Source organism: Dermacentor silvarum, chromosome 1 (genome assembly GCF_013339745.2).
Source record: "Dermacentor silvarum isolate Dsil-2018 chromosome 1, BIME_Dsil_1.4, whole genome shotgun sequence".
Lineage (NCBI taxonomy): Eukaryota > Metazoa > Arthropoda > Arachnida > Ixodida > Ixodidae > Dermacentor > Dermacentor silvarum.
In genome coordinates this window covers 235,004,586-235,011,846 of record NC_051154.1, presented here as the reverse complement: position 1 = coordinate 235,011,846, position 7,261 = coordinate 235,004,586, and positions in this window count along the sequence as shown.

Sequence of the window (7,261 nt, the reverse complement as noted above, 5' to 3'; positions counted from 1 at the left end):
GGGGGGGGCACTTCTCTGCCAACAACCGCGCTCGTCGCTCGTCCGCACAGTCTCTTATCTCTCCCACGCGCAAGCAAGGAAGCGGGAAGCCAGCGCCGGAGGGAGCGGGGGGGGGGGGGGGGGCGCACTTCTACGCTGCCAACAACCGCGCTCGTCGTTCGTTCGACCGCACCGTCTCTTATCTCCACACGGCTCTGACCTTTATGCGCCGTGCATTCGCCGCTCAGTTTCCGTTGAAGCGATAGACCGCACGTACCTTCGCCCGCTGCGCGGCGTATGCGCTCGCTGCCAGCGTTTTGACAGTCGTTAGCTGCAGTCATTCAGTGTGATCTATTCATGTTTGTTTGTGCGCGCTCACACCACGCTTGTTCATTCAGTTAGTAATAGTCGGGCCACATTTTCCAACGCACGCTACACATGCAATGCTGCCCAGATCGGCAGTGCAGCACTACAGGTGTGTCCCTTCGCACGCGCTGCCCACGGTAAGCGCTTCTCATCAACACCACCGTTTCACACGCGCCTTCTCGTGGTCATCGAGTCTCTCTTCATGTCGGTCTACTTACGCCGCAGCACACCTGCTTACTTAATCAGCTCATGTTTACTACAATTCATATTGCTACCAAGGCCGCTCACCTTACTTCGCATGACATTGCTGTGTTGCTATCGCATTCATTGCTTCGCCCTTAGGGCGAAACCGTTGTGTTTGTCTCATTTCGCGTAGCGTACGATTTTGCGCGCTGTGCACGAGAACACCTGACTAGCGGTATAAGTCAGTGCTTCACGTACGGACACTGAGGCAGACGCAAGCGGATCACAAAGCATGATCGCGCGTTGAAAGACGGTAGAAAGTGACAGTTTAGCTCTCTGCGCGCGCGACTGCACGACATGGGAACAAGCAGACGGAACGGAAGTACACCTCTCTTGCTACGGTACGATCGAAGTAAAACAAAGACACGCCGACATTCGGTTTGGAGGTTTTATTATTTCTCCAAACTTCAATTCGTCTGTTGAAGCAACATGAACCAAATAACTGCTGCTGCATTGACTAATTCTCAACGTCACGTGCCACTGTGAGTGACGTCACAGCACGGCGAACTACGTAGGCGCACTTGCGCGATTTACGTCGACTCTCCGGCTGGGAGCCCGGTGCGCCCGCGAGGAGAAGGGCGTTTGGTTTGAAATTTCAGCTCTTTTCGCGGCGCATAGTGGTGCACACTTTGCAAGCACGATCATTAGCGCGCATTGTATGCACTGCGTTTTTCAGTTCGAAATGGCCAGATTTGGTGAGGAACCCTTTGTTTAATGTTCTTAACTGCGCCGAGGGAGTCCGTATATATGTCTCGTTGCACGTTAGGACAAGATGACGAGAGCTTAGATCTGATCGTGTATAACACGCAGTTCAGGTAACAAGTGATCCATAAAATATTTTCCATAGCTGCACGTGACTTGAATTTCAGGATATGTTGGCCTCAATTAAGAAATCTACTTGTCCTCCTTTTGGGTTATCCGCCGCGTCCGTGTAGCGTTGTCTGAATGGCTGCAGAGCCAGTTAAACATGTCAGCGAAGTGTCGTTGTCTTGTTAGTGGTATTTGTTGTGCACCACCACAGTGGAAGATCGTACGATGGTCGCAATTAGGAGATAATTTCGGTTGAAAAGGAAACAAAGCGCCGCGACTGCCGTAATGTATGTCGTAAGCTTTCAGTCACTGATTAACAAGCTCCGACATGGTGTTAAGTTGTTGGTGCTCCTGAAGTTTTGGGAATGCGTGTGAGAGAATGGGGAGCCGTAATTGATCTCACATTGATTATTTTGATCAATTCAAGTTTGGCTTACTGTTGAACAGTCAGTCAGTGGAACTGCGCTTAGACGAAGGACGGGGCTCACGAGCCAACGAGCTACACCAGTGCGAGCCCCGCCAACACTCCTTGGCACAATTCAGCGATTCAAGTGATCAATTTCAGCGGATGTCTTTTGGATCGCTTAGCCGTACTAGTGGTGAACTTTAAATTAAAATTATGAGGTTATTTACGTGCCGAACCACGATCTGATTATGAGGCGCTGGTGAACTTTAAGAGGAGCTTTAGCTCGGGAGCTCACATCTGAATGCATGGAAGCGAAGAGGTAGTTTTTCTTGGCCACCACTGCACCGATTTTTATGAGGCCTCTTGCCTTTAAAAGGAAAAGTGAAAAGACAGTAACTGTAGTAAGTTCATTTTCAATTTATGCCATATATATTGATAATTCTTAGAAAATGTCAAATATCGAAAAACTCAAGTGTCAAGTTTAGAACTTTGTACCTCAGCAATAAGAGCCGTATCACAATCTGTAAACTGTACATCTAAAGCAAACAAAATTGATGTACTATACACCGATTTAGAACTTTGTACCTCAGCAGTAAAAACAGTATCACAATCTGTAAACTGTACATCTAAAGCAAACAAAATTGATGTACCATACACCGATCTCAACTATACCACTAATTTGTGAGTAGGACATTAGTAAGACCCTCGTAAACATTGTAAGAATTTGATGATGTGTTGTGTTTAGTGGCGCAAGGGCCAGATATGGCCAAAGAGCGCCATCCAAGTGGTGATGTGTGACGATGTAATGTCGATGCAATGGGCAGATGGATTGCAATAGGTAGATTTTACATGGCTGTAAAAGGGCCTAAAAATCAGTCGCTGTAAAAGTGCGTAAAATAGATAGGTATTAAAATAATGAACATGACAGTGAGGTGTGCTGTGACTATAAAAGATAAGTTATAGCGCCATCATAATAAAATTTACGAGTACGGAACTAGCACTACCGCCTCACGAGGCCCTTAAACGCAAGGGTACTGAGGCGTGTGCTCTACGAAAACTACTATCGCAGGGGCACCCTCTGGCGAGAGGGTGCGCTACGAGATTGCTGGGATAATAACATGTAGCACTACATCATTTACGTATTTGAGAACTGCTTTCACATTAAAGAATGGTTCTGAGCCCAGAAACAATGTTGGATGTAGTGGGATATGGTAACGAAAGGCTTTCGCAAAGTGCTTTTTCCGTTCGGTTTCTGTTTTCTTACACTCGACAAGTACGTGGAGGACGGTGAGCATTTCACCACATCTTCCACATAGTGGAGGTTCGTTGCCAGTGAGTAGGTAATTATGGGTACCAAATGTGTGCCCTATACGCAGTCGGCAGTACAAGACATCAATTCGTCGCGTTTTCGTTATGGAGGGCCAGAAACCTATTTGTGGCTTAATCACATGAAGCTTGTTATTTGTTTCTGCGTCCCACAAGTGTTGCCAGTGGCTTCGCAGTTTCTTTCGTAAGAAAGGCTTCAGGTCTGTGGCAGGAGCAGCAGCAGTAGGAGTAGCTTGCGATGTAATTGTTGTGGCCATTTGGTCTGCTAGCACATTGCCCTCGATGCCTCTATGGCCAGGCACCCAGCATATAATAACATGCTGGTTAGATATATACGCTGTACACAGAACGGAATACAGCTCACCGAGTATAGGATTTTTGTGTTTGCAGAATGACATTAGGGCCTTTACAACGCTTAGGGAGTCCGTAAATATAATTGCCTTTGGAAGTTTTGATCATTGTAAGAATTTCACCTAAGCTATAAATCTATATATCCCATCTTAAGATTTTATAACAAATACAGTTTACAAAACTGCGTTATCTGTTTTTGGCGCAGAATTACGGATTTGTAAACGTCGTGCTTCTCTTTTATTGAAACACCGATTTACGGCAAGTCTTATAAAAAGCTTAATCGAGTCGCCAGAATTTAACATTCGCTCTCAAATGCAACAAATTTCATTCAAATCAGTCCAGCGGTTGCATCATAAATGCATTTCTGCGTTCTACGTGCGCAGTCGAACGTCTCTACAATGAACGCCTCTACAACGAACGCCTTCACAGTGAAATTACCTGTATAACGAAAGATTGATTAAGTCGCGTACGAATTCATACCTTTCATATGAAATGTGAGCGCCTCTACAATGAAGACCACTAAAACGAGTTTGCCCGTACAACGAAGAAATTTAGGCGTCCCCGACAGCTGATTTGGATGGATGGATGGATGCTATGAGCGTCCCCTTTGAAACGGGGTGGTGGGTTGCGCCACCAAGTTCTTGTTATTATTTTGTCTACCTTTATTTTTGAGAAACACACAATTACAAAGAATTCCAGGCATAAACCTTTTTTAACCATTACTGGGAACCCTATTCTGTACGTCTCCGTTGTTTGTGGTCTCCCTACTTTTTTGACACCAAACTTCCAACCGCCTCTTACTAACTCTACAGCTGACATGTTTACTTTGCCCGTGCTAACCCTGAACCCAAGGACTTCAATGAGGTCAGAGGAGCCTAGACTTGCAGCCGGGTAGTTTTCTTCACATCCCAATAAAACATGTTCCACCGTTTCTCTAGCTTTACCACAGCAAGCACATGCGGCTTCGTCCTTGGTGTACTTCGCTTTATAACTGCGCGTTCTGAGGCATCCTGATCTTGCTTCGAAAAGTAAGGAGCTTCCCTTTGAGTTATCATAAATTGTTACTTTCCTGATTTCCTTTTTTGCTTTGTTGTTGCTTTACAACGAACGCCACGTAGCGGTGCCTTCACTACCTTGCGCAGATGTCCCCAAGGTGCGTTCTGCGCTAGCGATAACGGCAGCCCAAGCGGCACCCTTGAAGAGCGTACCGATGCCAGAAGTATAGTCAGTGCTTCAGGGATCGCTCAACTCGTACGCAGCTGATTGTTGCAGCGCATCGGCGGGAGTGACAGCTGACGAATCTGTCGCAGTTGATAACGACGTCATGTAATCGCACTGACGCCCGACGACGCCTTCACAGCCATCTAGGGTGGAAAGGACGCGCATATCAACGAAGGAACTGATGAAGACCTCCTAAACGAAACAAGGAGGTGAATTTAATTAATTTATGGGGTTTTACGTGCCAAAACCACGATCCGATTAGGAGGCACGCCGTAGTGGGGGACTCCGGAAATTTGGACCGCCTAGGGTTCTTTAACGTGCACCTAAATCTAAGAACACGGGTGTTTTCGCATTTCGCCCCCATCGGAATGCGGCCGCCGTGGCCGGGATTCGATCCCGCGAAACAAGGAGGTGACAGCAGCATCCGACGATCTGACGCTGTAATTTGCGTAGCTCCTGAGTTACGCCGCAGAGCATGCTGTCAACTTTGGTGTAATAAGGCAGACTGCAGTCGGGAATTATGTGAAACAAAATGTGTACAAAAAATTAGAGGCCATTTCGCTGAATATCTCTTGAATTTTTTGTTGTTTCTGAACGTGCTTAACCTGCTCTATAGGCAGAGTGGTACCGTGTCCGACGTGTAGATCGAGGTGACCTACATAACGAATGATTTTGGAGGTGCCGAGTACTTAGATATAAAGGCGTTTGAGTGTATTTGAACAGGGGAATCGAAGTCGGTCCCGACCTAAAGCTTCCCTCTTAAGCCCGAGAGGCCACAACTATACAGCCACTGGAATTGGCGATCGGCCGATGTTGAGTTGGAAATCGCTATCAAACCGACTTACAGACAGACCCGACTTCCTGGCAACGTGTACGTATAGCAAGACTTTTGCCTTGATGTCCGGCATATGTGTGTAATACGACGAGAGCTTACTGCAGTTGTTGACTTCGCGTCTCAAGGTCTTTGCGAGTCGACCACAGTGCTACATCATCAGCCTAAATTAGGAATCTTACGTTTCAACTCTAGTTTCTAGTTTAAACGCTAGATGTGTGAAGACAACGTTAACTCTATTAACACGGCCAGAGTGGAGCCTGGTAGTACCCCACGATTTGATGTGAACGGTTCCAAATTCTTGTCCGTCCACAGGTACCGAAAATGTTGTGGAGCACAAGAACGAGTGTACCACTTTCGTCTCATGAAGCGGAAAACTGGTGCTTTCAATATTTCGTGTGATGGTTTAGTGCTGCACATTATCGCACGCTTTAACTACGCCGGTTCGATCACAGTTCGCGTTTATAGTGTCTGTAAGGCGACACATGCAGGAATTTCTCACTACCAAACATGGCTTGAATCCGATCTGAGCTGAACACCAACACTTGGTAGGCATACATCAACAACGGCGTCAGCTGTTTGAATGGCGTACCCCTAAAGGGCCGCAAAATATTTAAACGCATTCTCTAGCTCATTCTGGAGTTGTCACTGATATCACGCAGCCAGTTTAAATGAAGGCCGTCAGATACTGTGGCAAAACGTTTCGCCAGCTTCCGCGGTGCGCACCCTCTTTTCCAAGGTTCCTTGCAACTGTGGTAATTAATTACGGGCTTTAGCATTTTACCAGACATTGTTTTAAGCACGGAGGAAGGAAACTCAGGAGAGGTCCCGGTCAGCACGGACGTACTGGAGAAAGTGTGGTGGATGTCACGTGCTATTTTTTGCAAAGTATAGCACTGGGACGGGTACCCCAAATGTCAACGTTGCCATAGCAACCGCGCTCCTGAAGCTTTCGCTGCTGCTCTCGGTTTCTGAAAAGTGAGATAAGATTTTTCCGCCGGTGTCTTTCTTGCAGCACCTCTTCTTCGCGAGAAAAGCTGACTATGGAGTGTGGTGTGCAAGCTTCAAACTTGTGTTTTGGGTGTGTGAGTGTGAGTGTGCGCCAGTAACAGATACACTCAAGCAATCACGGCGGGGGTCTTCATCGTTTTCTTCAACGTGCCACTGAAAAAAGAAAAACACGAAGCACGTCTGCTTCAATAAAACTGCTACAGACGTTTCGTAGGCTTTGTTTTGACGCGCGTTAGCAGCGCACACTTCCGGCGGCTCGTAACAATGCAAGTTCAAAGCTCGCGCCTATCTGCTCCGGCGAGCTGCAGAACCCGCGATTGGAGGCGCAAAGGAAGATGACACACCAACATGGTTGCGCTTCCGGCTTCAAAAACGTGACGTTAGGGCGTCTCCTGTTTTGTTTCTTTCCTCCATGGTTTTAAGGATCTTATTCGGTTCACTCACTATTCGTAGAGTTTCACATGGATACGACCTCTCTCTTTAATGAAAGGATTCTTCGTAAATGGTTTTCTGAGCATAACATTCGGAAACGCCCGGATGGCAATGTCATCTGAAGCTCGTGTGAGGGAACCGGAAGGAGGACGATACAGCAAAGCGAGGATGAGCTCGTTACGGCTACAGATGAAAACTCTAAAGAATTACAGAATAAGTTGATTCGCTAGAGATTAGACACTTGCCTGGCTTGGCTTGTCCTACCTTACAAAATTTATTTTGTA